The sequence below is a fragment of the Bos grunniens genome, chromosome 16 (assembly GCF_055505025.1).
Source record: "Bos grunniens cultivar Pamir isolate PY7600 chromosome 16, Bosgru_T2T1.0, whole genome shotgun sequence".
Taxonomy (NCBI): domain Eukaryota; kingdom Metazoa; phylum Chordata; class Mammalia; order Artiodactyla; family Bovidae; genus Bos; species Bos grunniens.
Window position 1 is genome coordinate 66,949,802 of NC_141180.1, and position 21,565 is coordinate 66,971,366.

Below are 21,565 nucleotides of genomic sequence, written 5' to 3' on the forward strand. Positions count from 1 at the left end.
AAACTTGCAGGATACCAGACACATATAAAACATTAAGTATATTTCTAAACACAATCAATAAATGCTTAAATATGAAAGGAAGAAAACAATTGAATTTGCAAGCATTAGAAAGACTAAAATATTTTAAATAAATTTAACAAAAGAAGTGTGGGACTAAACAGACACAAATTAACAAATTTGAAAAATTAGAAAATTCAGAGAGACCTAAGGGGAAAGATATACCATATTTATGGTTCAGAAGAATTAATATTATTAAAATGTTCAGTTCAGTTCAGTCACTCAGTCGTGTCCAACTCTTTGCAACCCCATGAATTGCAGCATGCCAGGCCTCCCTGTCCATCACCAACTCCCGGAGTTCACTCAGACTCACGTCCATCGAGTCAGTGGTACCATCCAGCCATCTCATCCTCTGTCATCCCCTCTCTTCCTGCCCACAATCCCTCCCAGAATCAGACTCTTTTCCAGTGAGTCAACTCTTCGCATGAAGTGGCCAAGGTACTGGAGTTTCAGCTTTAGCATCATTCCTTCCAAAGAACACCCAGGACTGATCTCCTTTAGAATGGACTGGTTGGATCTCCTTGCAGTCCAAGAGACTCTCATATTCCACAAATTGATTAAAAAAGTCAAAATAATCGGTTATCAAAATTCAAGCAGTCTTTTCCATGTAAACTGACAAGTATTCAAGGTACACAACGGAACCTGATAAATCTTGAAACACAAGAACAAAGATTCAAACTTCTCACTTGAAAAACTTAAACTTATAAAGCTTCATTAATTGAAGCAGTGTGGTATTGGCATAGCATAGATGTACAGATCAAAGAAATGTAATTCAGAGTCCAAAAATAAGCTCTTATATTGGTTTTCAACCAATGTGCTTCAAGCAGAAAACTATTGAAAGAATAATTTTTCAACAAATGATGTCAGCAAAACTGGATATCTATTGGATTGGCCAAAAAGTTCATTTAGGTTTTTCTGTAAGATACATGTATAGGTAAAACTGAGTTACTTTGCTGTACACATGAAACTAACACCATGGAGTTAATCAATTATGCTTCAATAAAAAAGTAAAGAGATAAAGAATAATACATCATGCTAGTAGTAATGAAAATAAACAGGAGTAGTTGCATTTTTTTTTCAGACAAAGTAGAATTCAAATATAATAAAAAATATTAGGAATAATATTACAGAAAAATAAAGGAATTTCCCCTCCACCAACACACACATATAGAAACACTCTGTAGGATATAGCAATGCCACATATGTATGCGTCTAATAATACAATGTACAACTACATGGGGAAATACTGATAGAATTGCAAGGGGAAAGGACAAATCCATTGCTACAGCTGGAACTTTCATAGTCCTCTTTCAGTTACTGATTAAGTAGAAAATCAATAACAATATATTTCACCTGAACAACATTATCAATCAACTATAAAAGTTAAAGAGGATAGTTAAAAAAATGGCTTAAAAAGCTGTGTGGATCACAACAAACTGTGGAAAATTCTTAAAGAGCTGGGAATACCAGACCACCTTACCTGGCTTTTTAGAAATCTGTATGCAGGTCAAGAAGTAACAGTTAGAACTGGATATGAAACAACAGACTGGTTCTAAATTGGGAAAGGAATACAAGTCTTCATATTGTCACCCTGCTTATTTAACTTATATGCAGAGTACATCATGTGAAATGCTGGGCTGGATGAACCACAAGCTGGAATCAAGATTGCTGGGAGAAATATCAATAACGTCAGATATGCAGATGACACCACCCTTATGGCAGAAAACAAAGAACTAAAGAGCCTCCTGATGAAAGTGGAAAAAGTTGGCTTAAAGCTCAACATTCAGAAAACTAAGATCATGGCATCTGGTCTCTTCACTTCATGGCAAATAGATGGTGAAACAATGGAAAACATGAGAGACTATTTTTTGGGCTCCAAATCACTGCAGATGGTGACTGTAGCCATGAAATTAAAAGACGTTTGCTCCTTGGAAGAAAAGTTACAACCAACTTAGAGAGCATATTAAAAAGCAGAGACACTACTTTGCTGACAAAGATCTGTCTAACCAAAGCTATGGTTTTTTCCACTACTCATGTATGGATGTGAGAGTTGGACCATAAAGAAAGCTGAGCGCCAAAGAATTGATGTTTTTGAACTGTGAGTTTGAGAAGACTGTTGAGAGTCCCTTGGACTGCAAGGAGATCTAACCAGTCCATCCTAAAGGAAATAATTCCTGAATATTCATTGGAAGAACTGATGCTGAAGTTGAAGCTCCAGTACTTTGGCCATCTGATGCAAAGAGCTGACTTATTGGAAAAGACCCTCATGCTGGGAAAGACTGAAGGCAGGAGGACAAAGGGACGACAGTGGATGAAGTGGTTGGATGGTATCACCAACTCGATGGACATAAGTTTGACCAAGCTCCGGGAGTTGGTGATGGACAGGGTTTCTACTCAGACATAAGTATATATATATTCTTCTCAAGATTACATGGAACATTCACCCAAGATAGACCACATTATTATCTGTAACAGTTAATAGAGTTAAAGGAATAGAAATAAAACAGACTCTGTTATTAGACCACAAGGGAATGGAACTAGAAATTAAATGTCAGATAGATACCTGGGAAATTCCCAAATATGATGAAACTAAAAGCTATATAGTTATCTATTTCAAAGGTCATAAAAGTTGTCTCAAGAGATATACAAAACACACACACACAATTTGGACTAAATTAAAATAAAAAAGACAAATTGTGGTTTTAGAGAAATAGTGTGCAGAGAGAAAATTTTAACATTGAATACATATATTAGAGAAAAATATAAAATATAAAAATCTAAACTTCTAATAAGGAGATCCAACCAGTCCATCCTAAAGGAAAGTAGTCCTGAGTGTTCATTGGAAATACTGATGCTGAAGCTGAAGCTCCAATACTTTGGCCACCTGATGCAAAGAGCTATTTCATTAGAAAAGATCCTGAGGCTGGGAAAGATTGAAGGTGGGAGGAGAAGGGGATGACAGAGGATGAGATAGTTGGATGGCATCACCGACTCGATGGACATGAGTTTGAGTAAGCTCCAGGAGTTGGTGATGGACAGGGAAGCTTGGCATGCTGCAGTCCATGGAGTCACAAAGAGTCAGACTCGATTGACCAACTGAACTGCACTGAACTGAAACTTCTAATATATACAACTAGAGGAACGGAGAAGGCAATGGCACCCCACTCCAGTACTCTTGCCTGGAAAGTCCCATGGACGAAGGAGCCTGGTAGGCTGCAGTCCATGGGGTCTCTAAGAGTCAGACACGACTGAGTGACTTCACTTTCACTTTTCACTTTCCTGCATTGGAGAAGGAAATGGCAACCCACTCCAGTGTTCTTGCCTGGAGAATCCCAGGGATGGGGGAGCCTGGTGGGCTGCCGTCTAAGGGGTCACACAGAGTCAGACACGACTGAAGTGACTTAGCATAGCACAGCATAGAGGAAGAAGAACAAATTCAACCTCATGTAAGCAGAAGAAATAAAATAGTAAAAATAAACAGAGAAATCAATGAAATTGAAAATAGGAAGCCAATTAAGAAATTAATACTAAAATCTGATTTTTGAAATGTTTCACAAAGTAAAAAAATCTCTAAATATGCTAATAAATTTGGAGAGAATGAGGCGATGGGGGAGGAGGGGGGGATACAAATTAGTAATATCTAAAATGAAAGCAGTATCACTACTAATCTTACTAATCTCATGGACGTTAAAAGTACAAGTGAATATTATGAACAGATGTATGTCCTTAAATTTGATAACCTAGGTGAATAGAACAGGAAACTAGAAAGGCACAAACTGCATAGCTCCCAAACTGAAAAACATCCATTTTCAAAACTTGTTTGCATTCATTTTGGTTATGAGAGAAAAGCACCACCTATTAGTCATATATTCAAACTATGTAAATTGTTTTTTACTGTGACATTTTAATACCACAAATTATTGCCTCTGGAGTTGTCATATCTGAGTGCTGAATAGATGATCCTTCTGTTATGAGTTTGTCTACTTCAGTACAACAGGATACAAGGTTATATTATTATATCCTGAAAGGTGAAAATCTTTAAAAAATTGATAACTTGAATAACTCTATATTTATTAAAATTAATAGATATAGAGTTAGATAGAAACTGAATGTTAGGTCCATGAATCAAGGCAAATTGGAAGTTAGTCAAACAGGAGATGACAAGAGTGAACATCGACATTCTAGGAATCAGTGAACTAAAATGGACTGGAATGGGTGAATTTAACTTAGATGACCATTATATCTACTACTGTGAGCAGGAATCCCTTAGAAGAAATGGAGTAGCTATCATAGTCAACAAAAGAGTCTGAGATACAGTATTCAGATGCAATCTCAAAAATGACAGAATTATCTGTGTTCGTTTGCAAGACATACCGTTCAATATCACAGTAATCCAAGTCTATGCCCCAACCAGTAATACTGAGGAAGCTGAAGTTGAACAGTTCTATGAAGACCTACAAGACCTTTTAGAACTAACACCCCCAAAAGATGTCCTTTTCAGTATAGGGGACTGGAATGCAAAAGTAGGAAGTCAAGAAACTCCTGGAGAAACAGGCAAATTTGGCCTTGGAGTACGGAATGAAGCAGAGCACAGGATAATAGAGTTCTGCCACTAGAACACACTGGTCATAGCAAACACCCTCTTCCAACAACACAAGAGAAGACTCTACATGTGGACATCACCAGATGGTTGACACCGATATCAGATTGACTATATTCTTTGCAGCCAAAGATGGAGAAGCTCTACACAGTCAGCAAAAACAAGACTGGGAGCTGGCTGTGGCTCAGATCATGAACTCCTTATTGCCAAACTCAGATTGAAATTGAAGAAAGTGGAGAAAACCACTAGACCAAAAGAGTTCCAGAAAAACATCTCTTTGTTCTTTATTGACTATGCCAAAGCCTTTGGCTGTGTGGATCACAATAAACTGTGGAAAATTCTTAAAAAGATGGGAATACCAGACCACCTGACCTGCCTCTGAGAAATCTGTATGCAGGTCAGGAAGCAACAGTTAGAATTGGACATGGAACAACAGACTGGTTCCAAGTAGGAAAAGGAGTATGTCAAGGATGTGCATTGTCACCCTGCTTATTTAACTTATATGCAGAGTACATCATGAGAAACGCTGGCTGGAAGAAGCACAAGCTGGAAACAAGATTGCCAGGAAAAATATCAATAACCTCAGACATGCAGATGACACCACCCTTATGCAGAAAGTGAAGAAGAACTAAAGAGCCTCTTGATGAAAGTGAAAGAGGAGAGTGAAAAGAGGCCCAGATGGTTTTACTAATAATTAGCTTTAAATATTGAAGAAGAAAACAGAAATACCTATTAGAAAATAGAAGCCAACCAAATGCTCAACATATAAGAGGCTCATATGATTAGATTGTCTCTTCCCCAAAACTCTTCCCTTTGAAAACACCAAAAGTCAATTGATTAGGAAATTTATTTACACATACAAATTCCCTCTTGTAATTTGATATACTTGTTGATGAAATGTCATATTCACAGTTTCAGGAATCATGACAGGAAGTCTTAGGAAAGGCATTTTGGAATTCTTTATAGAAATTATACTGGTAATTGTTCTTTTGTCCTTTTTAATTCTTCTCTATTTCCTATAATCCTAGGCATCTTGACTATGTCTTAGCTGAGACTAATGAGAAAATGAATGCTGAGAATGTGCATGTTGGCAAAGTTGGCCCCTTTTAACAAACTTTATCAGATATCCTCGCTTACATATCATTAGATGTGACACATGATCAAGTATAAAAGTAAAAGTGCTTGCAAGGGTGAATATTTTTTAAAACAATGAAAATTTCTATTATTCTTTTAAATAAGATTTTAGTCTATTTTATTGCTTTTTGTTTGTTTCTTTGGCTGTGTTCCTCACAGCTTACAGGGTTTTATTTCCCTGATCAGGGATCAAAATTGCACCCCTGGAGTGGAAACTCGCAATCCTAATCATTGGACCACCAATGAATTCCCAACACTAGGAGCATTTTTAATTGAGTAAATTATTGTCCACCTCTTCCACTGCCCTAACTGGTATTCTGTTGTCAGTGGAGAAGACGGTGTATAGATACTGTGTGGGTAGCCACATATAACTACATATGTCAATGTTTCCAATCATTATTTCTCATAAAACTTGTTTCCAAACTTCATTTATGTTAATGGGAACATAGTTTTCTTTAGTCTTAAATTAGCACTGAACCTCATTAATAATGAGTAGGACTTAGAATCATTGTTAGATTTGGAGGGACTACTAGAAAACATTTTAAAAATGACCAGTTTATGCACATTGTCTCTTTCAAGGCATCTATAATATTTCATAACATTTTAAAGTTTTGAACATTTTCTTTAAGGAACTGAGACACTGAAACTTTAGCAGGAATTCTTTAAACAATCCCCAAGTACAGAGTATTGTTTTGATTAGCAGTGTTAGTAGTGGCAGTAAAAACAATACAATCAGTATCAGTTCAGTCGCTCAGTCATGTCCGACTCTTTGTGACCCCATGAACCACAGCATGCAGGCGTCCCTGTCCATCACCAACTTCTGGAGTTTACCCAAACTCATGTCCATTGAGTTGGTGATAATATCTAACCATCTCATCCTCTGTCATCCCCTTCTTACAAACATTAGTAGTAATAAACACAATACTTACTAAATACAAGACACCAGTCTTAACACTTCCATAATCTAAACATTAAACCAAGGATCTGAGTACTTTTATTATTTATATTTTACATACGAAGAAATTAAGGAACACAGATGTTAGGCAACTTATCCAGATATTTCAGTATGTAGTTTCAGTCCACAGCTAATGAAGCTGATTAAAAATAAGCGATTTTTTTTTTTTTACCAATTTGAGTAATTTATATATTCTAGATGGTTTTATTGTAAGAGCTTCATATATTCATTATAGATTCTTAATTAGGGACTTTTGGTCAAATGCTAGGCATCAGCAGATGTATATTTTACATTATTTTCAAGCAGATGTGATATTCAAGTCAATAATTTCATACACAGTGATTTCTGATAGTGCTACATATGGTATGAATGCATTAATATAATGAGCAACTTCTGGAGTAACAGTGCAAATTTCCCATGAAATATATATTTGATAGACATATAAATCAAGGTATTGACATATGGAAATCATGACATTTCAAGGCAGTTTTAGATTCTGACATAGAAATTTAATAAAATTGCTTATAGTCAGAGGGGGAAAAACACATTTGAAGAACCTTTTAATGCACTTTTAATTCCAGTAGAGATTGTATCATAAAATCTGGGATCTGCAACAGGAGTTAACTCGAGGCATCTACATAATGCCAGTTATTTCAAAGGGAGACAATTATACCACAGATAATTGATTATATAATTACTAGATGACAGAAAAAAAAACCCAAAAAATGTTATTAGGAATAAATGTAGAAGCAGTTACCATGCCTAGGTGAAAAGAGAAAAAATGTAAGAGGAACTGACAGCAGACATAGATGCTTGGAGTCAAGGACTTTCCACAGCTGGTGTGTGGAGGTCACCATAGAGGGTGGCCCTGGAGGCTCGGACAGTAAAGAATCTGCCCGCAATGCAGGAGACCAGGGTTCAACTCCTGGGTTGAGAAGACCCCCTGGAGAAAGGAATGGCTACTCACTCCAGCATTCTTTCCTGGAGAATTTCATGGACAGAGAAGCCTAGCTGGCTATAGTCAATGGGGTCGCAAAGAGCTGGACATGACTGATGATTAACACTTCATAGTGGCAGAGGATGAGATGGTAAGATATGAATTTGAGTAAATGGATATGAATTTGAGCAAATTCTGGGAGATAGTGAAGGACAAAGAAGCCTGGCCTGCTGAAGTGCATGAGGTTACAAAGAGTTGGACACGACTTCACAATTGAACAACACAACATCTTACCTGTGCTCAGACCTGGGAGGGAAATGCAGCTGATGGGCTGACACTTTTCCATGCTCAGATCATCTACCAGATAATCTTTATTCTGTTTCCTCTTGAAATTTAAAATTACTGACATAGTCCACTCATGTAATGCCCTTAGCCCTTTTCATACTATGGAAAAGAAGCTATTTCAATTTCCAATTGAATTACATAATTGTTATTTATTCTGGTAATATAAAGTATAAATGCATTCATGCAAAGTTGCTTCAGTCATGTCCAACTCTTTGTGACCCTATGGACTATAGCCCAATAGGCTCCTCTGTTCATGGGATTCTCTAGGCAAGAATACTGGAGTGGGTTGTCATGTTCTCCTCCAGGGGATCTTCTGGACCCAGGGATCAAACCTTCATCTCTTATGTCTCCTGCATTGGCACGTGGGTTCTTTACTACTAGTGCCACACAGGAAGCCCAAACTCTAATAAACAGAGACAAAAGTCAGTCACAGGGAGATGAAGTACAGTTTTGCAAGTAGATTGTTTGAAAGATATAGAAAAAACTTAAAACCGATCATTATGTTAAAAAATAGAGACAATTTCCATTTCTATTGATTCCAAATACATTCATTTTGACTACCATTTCCTTCTCCAGGGGATCTTCCCAATGCAGAAAAGGACCGAGTTAGTTATCGATTCAGATTATATAAACTACCCTAAAATGTGGTATTTTAACACCAAAATGTGTGATATTTTAATGCCAAAAGGTGTATTCAGGACTATCATTTGTTGTTCAGTTGCTCAGTTGTGTCTGACTCTGTGACTTCACGGACTGCAGCATGCCAGGCTTCCCTATCTTTCATCAACTCCTGGAGCTTACTCAAACTCATGTCCATCGAATTGGTGATGCCATCCAACCATCTCATCCTCTGTTGTCCGCTTCTCCTCCTGCCTTCAATCTTTCCCAGCATCAGGATCTTTTCTAATGAAATAGCTCTTCATATCAGGTGGCCAAAGTATTAGAGTTTCAGCTTCAGCATCAGTCCTTCCAATGAACACTCAGGACTGATTTCCTTTAGGATGGACTGGTTGGATGTCCTTGCAGTCCAAGGGACTCTTAAGAGACTTCTTCAACACCACAGTTCAAAAGCATCAATTCTTTGGTGCTCAGCCTTCCTTATGGCCCAACTCTCACATCCATACATGACTACTGGAAAAACCATAGCTCTGACTATATAGGCCTTTGCTGGCAAAGTAATGTCTCTGCTTTTTAATATGTTGTCTAGGTTTGTCATAACTTTTCTTCCAAGGAGCTAGTGTCTTTTAATTTCATGGCTGCAGTGATTTTGGAGCCTGAGAAAATAAGGTCTGTCACTGTTTCCATGGTTTCTACGTTACTATCATAATTGAGTGTTAAAAAGATGATTCCACTGTTATAAAAGTCTAACTGCTTCAGTATGACAGAGTAACATGATTGAATATAACTATTATCAGCACATAGTCTAAATTGCTGAAACATGAGTTCTCTGGTCAGACAGACAACTGAATGGAGTGCCATTACCATAAATACTCCCTTTAATATTTCTGAGGTGGTGTTCCTGGCATAAGATTTAAGAGCAGGACAGGCAACCTAACCTCTTGCCAAAGCTCTGTGTCAGACAAACTCAAAGAAAAGACAAGGGATGGCAAATAAATTTACTTGTCACTGATATGACAAGTAAATATCAGCCTCCTAAAATACAGAGTAGTGTGGATAGGGGTAGGGAGTAATGTAGAAAGTCCAATGAAGAATATCTCAGCACACCATAATGGTCCCAGAACATTTAAATACAAGAAATAAAACATTACTGATACATTTGAAGTGCTCTATATTCTCTATGGTGAATTTAGTGTGTCTTTTGTAGGTTCCTGCTTTAATAATTTCTATGTGTACACAGAAACTTATAAAACAACAGTGTATGTAGCTATTTTTTCATATTAATGGCATACTTACATGCTATTCCACAACTTACTTTTTCTCTACATAAAAGTGTGTTCACAGGAACTGTTATGCCCCTTCAAATAGATTTAGCACACTCTTAAAAATTATTGTACATTATCATATCTTTGTAAAAAATATCACACTTTAGTTATCAGTTTTATAGCTGACTAATTCTTAAGTGATTTTCACTGACAACTTTTTTCCCATCTCATTTAACCACAGTGAGAGTTCTTTAAAGAACAAACCTGTCATAGAATTGTTCAATCTTTGGGTATTCATGTTTTAAATTTTATTGTCAATTTGGTCTATAATGTAGTTGCAACAGATTTCATTCCCACTGGCAATTTAGGAGAGCTCCGTTTTCAAAATTTGGTTTTATTATATTTAATACATCCTTAATATTTGTCAACATATACAAGTCAGATTCAATAAAACACTTTTCAAAAACCTTTCATTGACCAGTTATTAGCAAATAATGTCTTCCTTTTCAGATATTTATTTAATTTGTTTATGAAGCACCTCACTTATGCAAGTATCTTTGGATTTGAACATGAAGCAGTGAAACAAACAAACAAAAATCACAGGCTATAAGGAACTTACATACAGGTTTTAAAGTGTGATATATAAACAAAGAGCTTCCCTGGTAGCACAGATGGCAAAGAACCTGCCTGTAATGTAGAAGACCAGGTTCAGATCCCTGGGTTGGGACGATCCCCTGGAAAAGGAAATGGCTACCCTCTCCAGTATTCTTGCCTGGAAAATTGCATGTACAGAAGAGCCTGGCAGGCTACAGTCCATGGGGTTACAAAGAGTCAGACATGACTGAGGAACTAACAGACACTTTCACATATAATCAATGAATTAAATAAGTGGCTTATGACATATTAGAAGCTTTTGTGTTGGAGTTTGGGGGAGGGAGTGAGGCAAAGCGATTTTACATTGATTGATTGGGGAAGGCTGTTCAGGGTATATGATTTCTGAGTGAAGATTCAAATGATGCGAACAACACATCATATGCACATCATTGTAAATGTGTTCCGTTTTCACGTGTGCAAGCAATTTGGGGGCCATATGTCGGGAAATGGAACTGCAAAGTAAAAAACTGCAATATTTTAGACTTTAGCATTTAATTCCAAGTTGCTTTTAAACTGATTGTAACAATTTCATTCTGAACAGCTGTTTATTTTACTTCACATCTGTATTAGTTTCCTGGGCCTGCCATAACAAAATACCAAACGCTGGGTGGCTTCAAAATCAGAACTGTGTTTTCTCACAGTTTTAGAGGCCAGAAAACCGAGATCAAGGTGTTGGCAGGTTCAGATACTTCGGATGCCTCTTTCCTTGCCTTCCAGATGGCTGCCTTTTTATGTCTCCTTACATGGTCTCTCCTCTGTGTACATCACTTTTGTACCCACAGCTCCCTGATTGGACCAGGGCCTACCCTAAATGTCTCATTTTAACTTAATTACCACTTTAAAGACCTTGTCTCTACACATTTTGAGGTACTAGAGGACAGAGTTTCAACCTACAAAATTTGGAGGGACTCGGTTCAGTCCATGACAGCCTCCTTACTATGTTTTGCTAAATTCACATGACTAAATACTGAGAGATAACTGAAGGAACCATTCACAAATCTCAGTGTTTAGAAACAAGCCCAGAAATGTCGACTATCTACAAGCTCAGGATTTTTTTATTCCACCCTTTGGAACCCTCTCCAAATACTTGAACTATAACCCCATTATAGGAGCCAGGCTCCACTGGCCATGGAATTCTCCAGGCAAGAGTACTGGAATGGTTAGCCATTCCCTTTGCCAGAGGATCTTTCCAATCCAGAATCAAACCTGAGTTTCCCACATTGCAGGCAGATTCTTTAACATTTGAACCACCAGGGAAACTAATAATCCTACTAAACACCTCCTTTATGTGTATGTAGAACTTCAAAAACTGCTCCTTAAATTCATATGGAAGAATAAAAGGAAAAAAGAATTGGTCAGTAGAATAATGACTTCCTCCAAACTGTACACATCCTAATACCCAGAATGTTTGAATATGTTATGTGGCATGACAAAAGGAACTTTGCTACCTAGTTGCTGCTGCTGCTGCTGCTAAGTCGCTTCCGTCGTGTCCAACTCTGTGGGACCGCATAGACGGCAGCCCACCAGGTTCCGCCATCCCTGGGATTCTCCAGGCAAGAACATTGGAGTGGGTTGCCATTTCCTTCTCCAATGCATCAAAGTGAAAAGTGAAAGGGAAGTTGCTCAGTCATGTCTGACTCTTAGCAACATAGACTGCAGCCTACCAGGCTCCTCCGTCCATAAGATTTTCTAGGCAAGAGTACTGGAGTGGCTTGCCATGGCCTTCTCTGTTGCTACCTAGTTAAATATCTTGAAATAGAGGGATTATCCTAGATTATCTAGGTGCACTTCATTAAATGAGATAAATTCTTAAAACAGTCCTTTCTGAGCTGTGGTCAGAGAAAAATATGTGAGAAGGGAAGTAATGTCAGAGATGTAAAATTGTTGCCTTTGAAGATAGAGAAAGAAGATTACAGGCCAAGAAATGTGGGCAGCCTCTAGCAGCAGGTGTACACTCCCTGTGTAAACACAGCAATCAGCATAGCTCTCCATCAGAGTTTCAACTTGTTGTCTTCATAACAGGCCATGTACTAGATACCATTATTGTCTCCTAATGTATTAAAGAGATAAGAGAGAAACGCAGAAGCTAAATTATTTTCCAAGGTTACAGATTATAACTGTCAAAATAATACTAACAGTATTACTCTAGGCCTTGCCATCTTAATGGCTAAGATAATTAAAAAATTAAGTTAAAAAACTGATCATCACCAGTGAGAATGGATGGAAACCCGAGGCTTTTCTGTAAAACTACAGAGAACCAAAGAAATATTCAGCCATGATTTTCATAAACTTATAATACATGGTATTTCCTTTTCCTGTAGGACAGAAGATCCTGAGAAAACAGAGGGTATGCAATATTCTTATTACCAAAGTAATTGCCTTATAGCATATCTGAAGGGATAATTTGAGTATGTCATAAGTGTTGAAAATTCCAGCTACAGAGGCAATTAATATGATCATTTATGAATACTAAATATACCCAAAGGGGTGCATAATATGAAGAATGCACTTTAAAAATCTTTTATTAATGCTTTAGAATTCATACTACTTAAAAATAGAGACAAAATTAAGATGTGATGAATTTTTTGGACTGAATTTTCCTAAATATGGCAGGCAGCAAAACTAAAATTAAGAAAACCTAAAGAAGAAAATTTGGAAGGACTCTAAATTAGTTAATTTAAGATAAGCCATCCAAATTGCATTTAAAAAGAATTTAGTGACCCAAATAGTGTTATGCATTAAGGTTAAAGATTAATTTAATCATATGTTGTTTTTAAAACTTTGTTCTGTAACATTTTCATATGTGTATGTAGAAACTGAAATTATATAATAATCACCAAATGCAAATTAAAAGACTTCTGTTTTGAAAATTAATGATTTCTTTGCAAATTGTCTGTCTTTTATTTTACTGGTGAAAAGTAATATTTATTACAATGTTATGATTATTCCCATTATACATAATGGAAATTTTATATATATATATATATATATAATGGGAACAGTAATAAAATATATGAGTCCCATTATATATACTTATATTCTTTTTTAACATGATAGTCTATTCCTTTCTTTAGTTTGCAAACCAAAAGGTATACATTATACAAAATTTCATATTTACAGGAAAATGAAATAATGATTTTTAAATAAAACATTAAATTCTATCTCTAGACAAGATTAAGGGGGTGGATTAGCAATCCAGTTATAAATAAATATCCAGATTGAAGAAAAAATGAAGTAGCAGTTTTCAGACACTGATCATCAAGCTGCTCAGGTCAATCACCCTTGAGAGACAAAAATAACTGAGAGAGCTCAATAATTACCCCCATTTTCTCCTCATAAAGTTTCCAGGGCACAACACAGGCAGGACGAACACAAGCAGAACCCATGACCTTTCTGAGCTGAGCAGACGTAGCTGGGATGTACAGAGAGAAAGTCCAAGTGGCTTAAATTTGCAAAACACAGCACTGCAGAAGGGGGACCTACACAGAAACTGTGGTCTAGAGTTTTCTACTCAATTCTTTAGCTGAGTACAGATCAGGGTATGTGCTTGAGAAAGTTACCCAAGACAATGTAAAGAGTCACACCAAAGGACCGAAACGAACACTGATTGTCACTTAGGCCTGAAAACTAATATAATATATAAGGCTACTTTAAAATAGCCATCCTGAAAAACCTTGTAGTTCAAGAGACATTGACGAGTCTATAGAACAACTTTATCTTCATAGCAGAGGAAAATTAATTCTAGATTACACACTGCATTGAACCACCACGCAAATATTCCTGGCATACAAAGAAACATCAAAAAAATCAGAATAATCAATTAAAAGATCCAGATCTAGAAATGACATGGATGTTAAAATTACTATATAAGAGCAGCTAAGTTATTAAAAATAATACATTTGAAAGAAGAGAAAAATATTAAACATGCTACTGAGATATATGAAAGATTTGAAAGACAAAGGAATCCATCTTGTAAAGAAGAAAAATATGGTATCTGAAATGAAATGTACACTGGATTAGATTAATAAATTAGATCCTACAGTAAAATAAAAATCTTGAAAATATGTCAAAAAACAGTATAAAAAGAAACAGGAGGGGGAAAAGGACTGAATAAAAAGGATCAGTGAGAAATTAAATGCTTCAAATGGTTTAGTAAACATGTAACCTCAAGCTGTAAAGTAGTTGAGATATGGTAAAAGAATTTGAAGACATGGATGAAATGTTCCATTTTTGATACAAATTATAAGCAAACATATCCAAGAAGCTTCAGAAATATAAAGCACAAGAACGAAAAACAAAACTACCATAACATATACAATAGTAAAATTGCTTAATATTAAATACTCATACCTGTGATAAAAACAAAATCTAGGAAGGAAAGGAGAAGGAAAAAATACAAAGAAAGAAAATAAAAACTGGTAAGTAAATATTTGCACATGGCAAAATTTAATTCCTAATGATAACTTGGGAAACTCATTAAACCTAAGAGTGTCCATTACCCTCTCTTTGTCACTATAACCACCACTGTTCTGTTCAGTTCAGTTGCTCAGTAGTGTCCAACTATTTGTGACCCCATCGACTACAGCACACCAGGCCTCCCTGTCCATCACCAGCTCCTGGAGTTCACTCAAACTCATGTCCATCGAGTCGGTGATGACATCCAGCCATCTCATCCTCTGTCGTCTCCTTCTCCTCCTGCCCCCAATCCATCTCAGCATCAGAGTCTTTTCCCGTGAGTCAACACTTCGCATGAGGTGGACAAAGTACTGGAGTTTCACCTTTAGCATCAGTCCTTCCAAAGAACACCCAGGACTGATCTCCTTCAGAATGGACTGGTTGGATCTCCATGCAGTCCAAGGGACTCTCAAGAGTCTTCTCCAACACCACAGTTCAAAAGCATCAATTCTTCAGCCCTCAGCTTTCTTCACATCCATATCCATGTGACCATGGATTCACATCCATACATGACCACTGGAAAAACCACAGCCTTGACTAGATGGACCTTTGTTGCCAAAATAATGTCTCTGCTTTTGAATATGCTGTCTAGGTCAAAACTTTCTTTCCAAGAGGAAGCATCTTTTAACTTCAAGGCTGCAATCACCATCTGCAGTGATTTTGTAGCCCAGAAAAATAAAGTCTGACACTGTTTCCACTGTTTCCCCATCTATTTCCCGTGAAGTGATGGGACCAGATGCCATGATCTTCATTTTCTGAATGTTGAGCTTTAAGCTAACTTTTTCACTCTCCTCTTTCACCTTCATCAAGAGGCTCTTTAGTTCTCCTTCACTTTCTGCCATAAGGCTGGTGTCATCTGCACATCTGAGGTTAATGATATTTCTCCCAGCAATCTTGATTCCAGCTTGTGTTTCTTCCAGCCCAACGTTTCTCATGATGTACTCTGCATAGAAGTTAAATAAGCAGGGTGACAATATACAGCCTTGATGTCTTCTATTCCTTTTTGAAACCAGTCTGTTGTTCCAGGTCCAGTTCTAACTGTTGCTTCCTGACCTGTATATAGGTTTCTCAAGAAGCAGGTCAGGTGGTCTGGTATGCCCATCACTTTCAGAATTTTCCACAGCTTATTGTGAGCCACACAGTCAAAGGCTTTGGCATAGTCAATAAAGCAGAAATAGATATTTTTCTGGAATTCTCTTGCTTTTTCCATGATCCAGAAGTTGTTGGCAATTTGATCTCTGGTTCCTCTACCTTTTCTAAAACCAGCTTGAACATCTGGAAGTTCACTGTTCACGTATTGCTGAAGCCTGGCTTGGAGAATTTTGAGCATTACTTTACTAGCGTGTGAGATGAGTGCAATTGTGCGGTAGTTTGAGCATTCTTTGGCATTGCCTTTCTTTGGGACTGGAATGAAAACTGACCTTTTCCAGTCCTGTGGCCACTCCTGAGTTTTCGAAATTTGCTGGCATATTGAATGCAGCATTTTCACAGCATCACCTTTCAGGATTTGAAATAGCTCAACTGGAATTCCATCACCTCCACTAGCTTTGTTCATAGGGATGCTTTCTAAGGCCCACTTGATTTCACATTCCAGGATGTCTGGCTCTAGGTGAGTGATCACACCATCTTGATTATCTGGGTTGTGAAGATCTTTTTTGTACAGTTCTTCTGTGTATTCTTGCCACCTCTTCTTAATATCTTCTGCTTCTGTTAGGTCCATACCATTTCTGTCCTTTATCAAGCCCATCTTTGCAGGAAATGTTCCCATGGTATCTCTAATTTTCTTGAAGAGATCTCTAGTCTTTCCCATTCTGTTGTTTTCCTCTTTTTCTTTGCATTGATCACTGAGGAAGGCTTTCTTATCTCTCCTTGCTATTCTTTAGAACTCTGCATTCAGATGCTTATATCTTTCCTTTTCTCCTTTGCTTTTCACTTCTCTTTTTTCACAGCTATTTGTAAGGCCTCCCCAGACAGCCATTTTTGTTTTTTGCATTTCTTTTCCATGGGATGGTCTTAATCCCTGTCTCCTGTACAATGTCATGAACCCCCATCCATAGTTCATCAGGCACTCTATCTATCAGATCTATTCCCTTAAATCTATTTCTTACTTCAATGGTAGGCTTAAAGAATTTTATGGTAAGTGAAATAAGTCACACAAAGATAAATAGTATATATCTTTGCTTATATATGGACTCTGAAGAATAAAAAGCAGATATAATGAAACAGAAACAGATTCATGATACAGAGGACAAACTTCTATGGTTCAGTGGCTCAGTGATGTCTGACTCTTTGTGATTCCATGGACTGCAGCACACCAGGCCTCCCTGTCCATCACTGACTCCCAGAGCTTACTCAAATTCATGTTCATTGAGTTGGTGAGGTCTTCCCCATCCCCTTATCCCTTCAATTTTTCCCATCATCAGGGTCTATTCAAATGAGCCAGTTCTTCACATCAGGTGGCCAAAGTACTGGAGTTTCAGCTTCAGTATCAGTCCTTCCAATGAATATTCAGGACTGATTTACTTTAGGATGGACTGGTTGGATCTCCTTGCAGTCCAAGGGACTCTCTAGAGTTTTCTTCAACACTGCAGTTCAAAAACATCAGTTCTTCAGTGCTCAGCTTCCTTTATTGTCCAACTCTCACATCCATTCATGATCACTGGAGAAACCATAGTTTTGAATAAATGGACCCTTTTCAACAAATAATGTCTTTGCTTTTTAATTTGCCATCTGTTTTGGTCATAGTTTTTCTTCCAAGAAGCATCTTTTAATTTCATGGCTGCAGTCACCATTTGTAGTGATTTTGGAGCCCCCCAAATAAACGCAGCAGTGGCCATAAGATTGGAAAGGGTCAGTTTTTATTCCAATCCCAAAGAAAGACAATGTCACAGAATGTTCAAACTATCAAACAATTGCACACATCTCACACACTAGTAAAGTAGTGCTCAAAATTCTCCAAGCCAGTCTTCAACAGTAAGTTAACTGTGAACTCCAGATGTTCAAGATGGATTTAGAAAAGGCAGAGGAACCAGAGATCAAATTGCCAACATCTGCCAGATCATTGAAAAAGCAGGAGAGTTCCAGAAAAACATCTACTTCTGTCTTATTGACTACACCAAAGCCTTTAACTGTGTGAATTACAACAAACTGTGGAAAATTCTTAAAGAGATGGGAATACCAGACCACCTGACATGCCTCCTGAGAAATCTTTTTGTATGTCAAGAAGCAACAGTTAGAACTGGATAAGGAACAACAGACTGGTTCCAAATCAGGAAAGGAGCATGTCAAAGCTGCATATTGTCACCCTACTTATTTAACTTAAATGCAGAATACATTATGTAAAGTGCCAGGCCGGATGAAGCACAAGCTGGAATCAAGATTGCCAGGAGAAATATCAATAATTTCAGATATGCAGATGACACCACTCTTATGGAAGGTGGTGACACCACCCTTAAGAGAAGAACTAAAGAGACCTTTGATCAAAGTTAAAGAGGAGAGTGAAAAAGTTGGCTTAAAAATTAACAGTCAGAAAACTAAGATCATGGTGTCCAGTCCCATCACTACATGGCAAATAGATGGGGAAATGCAAACAGTAAGAGTACATTTTTGGGCTCCAAATATTCTGTAAATGGTGATTGCAGGCATGAAATTAAAAGACACTTGCTCCTTTGAAGGAAAACTATAATCAATCTAGACAGCATACTAAAAAGCAAAGATGTTACTTTGCCAAAAAAGGTCCTTCTAGTCAAAGCTATGGTTTTTCCAGTTGTCATGTATGGATGTGAGAGTTGGACTATAATGAAAGCTGAGGGCCGAAGAAATGACGCCTTTGAACTGTGGTGTTGGGGAAGACTCTTGAGAGTCCCTTGGACTGCAAGGAGATCAAACCAGTCAATCCTAAAGGAAATCAGTCCTGAATATTCATTGGAAGGATTGATTCTGAAACTCCAATAGTTTGGCCACCTGATGCAAAGAACTGACTCATCAGAAAAGACCCTGATGCTGGGAAAATTGAAGGCAGGAGGAGAAGGGGATGACAGCAGATGACTTGGTTGGATGGCATCACTGGCTCAATGGATATGAGTTTAAGTAAGCTCTAGGAGTTGGTGATGGACAGGGAACCTGGCGTGCTATTGTCCATGGAGTCGCCAAGAGTCTGACATGACTGAGTGACTGAAATGTCTGAAAATAAAGTCTTTCACTGTTTCCATTGTTTCCCCATCTATTTGCCATGAAGTAATGGAACCAGACACTGTGATCTTAGTTTTTTGGATGTTGAGTTTTAAGCCAACTTTTTCACTCTCCTCTTTCACTTTCATCAAGAGGCTCTTTAATTCTTATTTACATTTCACCAGAAGGGTGGTGTCATCTGTGTATCTGATTCTACTGATATTTATCCCAATATTTTTTATTCCAGCTTGGTCCTCATTTAGCCAAGCATTTCACATGATGTACTCTGCATATACGTTAAATAAGAAGGGTGACAGTACACAGCCTTGAGGTACGTCTTTCCCAATTAATTGCTTAAAATGGGGTTGGGGGTTGGGAGGAGAGATGGTTGAAGTTAGTGAAAGGGATTAATGGATACAAACTGCCAGTTATAAAGTAAATAAGTCACAGGGAATATATTCAATAATGTTGTAATACCTCTGGTGCATAACTCATAAAATGTCAATCACTGTGCTTACACCAGACACTATTATAATTCAGCTATACTCCTACTTATTAAAGATAGTTATCCCTTGCTCATCAACTTCAAATATCTTTCCATTGGAATAATAGCAAAAATCAAACTATTTCCAATCAACTTTTGGCTTCTAGTGGGATGGACTAGCTAGCAGCAGAGCAACAAGCTTGCCAAAAATAGCTGGAAATATCAGATAAAATGTGCAATTATTTAAAGGTAGCTGTGAAATTACAAAGTAAGAAAAACTCCAGACAAAGAACAGTGAAAAGGAAAATGAGCTTCAAGCTTCTTTTTCTAGTGATCTTTTCAATTTTGAGGACAGATGGTAGAATTATTTTGAGCTCTGATAAGTTACCTTCATATCATTGAGTTTTCAATTAAACAAATGCTTTTTTTTTTTTTTCCTGGCCACACTGTGTGGCAAGCAGGATCTTAATTTCCCAACCAGGTATCAAACCTGTGTCCCTGCATTGGGAGTGCGGAGTCTTAACCACCAAACCAACTGCTGCTGCTGCTGCTGCTGCTAAGTCACTTCAGTCGTGTCCGACTCTGTGCGACCCCATAGACGGCAGCCCACCAGGCTCCCCAGTCCCTGGGATTCTCCAGGCAAGAATACTGGAGTGGGTTGCCATTTCCTTCTCCAATGCATGAAAGTGAAAAGTGAAAGTGAAGTCGCTCAGTCGTGTCCGACTCTTAGTGACCCCATGGACTGCAGCCTACCAGGCTTCTCTGCCCATGGGATTTTCCAGGCAAGAGTACTGGAGTAGGGTGCCATTGCCTTCTCCGACCAAACCAACAGGGAGTCCCAAAAATGATTTTTATGTGTGCTGTTAGGATACTTTTAGTTTTGTCTTTATTACCAAAACAAAATAATGGATAGTAACTAAGCCCGAAGATAAATAAAAAGGTTAAAGTTGAAGATTAAGCAGATTTTTAATTAATTGGCATAAAATCACAGTGAAATTCTAGTCCTATTGCACTTGCAGAGAAAGAACAATTACATCTTTTTCTGGGTACGAGCAAAGACTAAAGCCGTGGAGGATAATTAATTGGAATAAGCATTAAACATCATGTTCCCTACTCAAGAGGAGGAGCAAATGATGATTATTTTCTTGGTAGATGAGCAAGTAAGGGAGATTTGAATACCAATTAACTCCTGACCACTGGGTCAGAACAGAGTCTATTAAGAGTTCCCCTATCAAATAATTCTGAGTACTTCATGTTGGACTGACGCATTTCCTAAGAATGGACCCTTAATATATAATTTAAATGTTATTGAAAAGGATAGTAGCTCAATTTTGAATATACTTGTATTTTGTAAGAATATTAAGTATATGACAATGTAGATCAGCTGATTTAGAAACATTTCTTATTTCCCTCAACTTTACAAATAAATAATGCTTTTAATTTACAGTGAATATTTAACTAACTAAACTCATGTAATACATATTTACATATTCTCCAAGGAATTTGATAAATTTCCCAATAAATTAGTGAATGGAAGAAATGATACGTAATTGTTCAGTGAATAAGTTACCAATACTTTACAGGGTTATCTTTCATGTACACATTAGAGGGTTGTCACTACATGTGATGAAAAAGTAAGTTCCATCAATGTATTTAGCATCCATTTTGCATCTCAGTAAACAATATATTAAAACTGTAAACTATACAAGGTAGTTTATTAGTGACAAAATTATATTTTATAGCTAAAAATATAACTCTACATTTAGAAGCTAAACAATGAATGAAAATGACATAACCAGAAAATGGTTTCTATAGGAGTCAACTCAAAAATTTGTATCTCCAAAGAAAGGTAGAAGTTGGTGATGGGGAAACTGAGAACAAATGAAAAAAA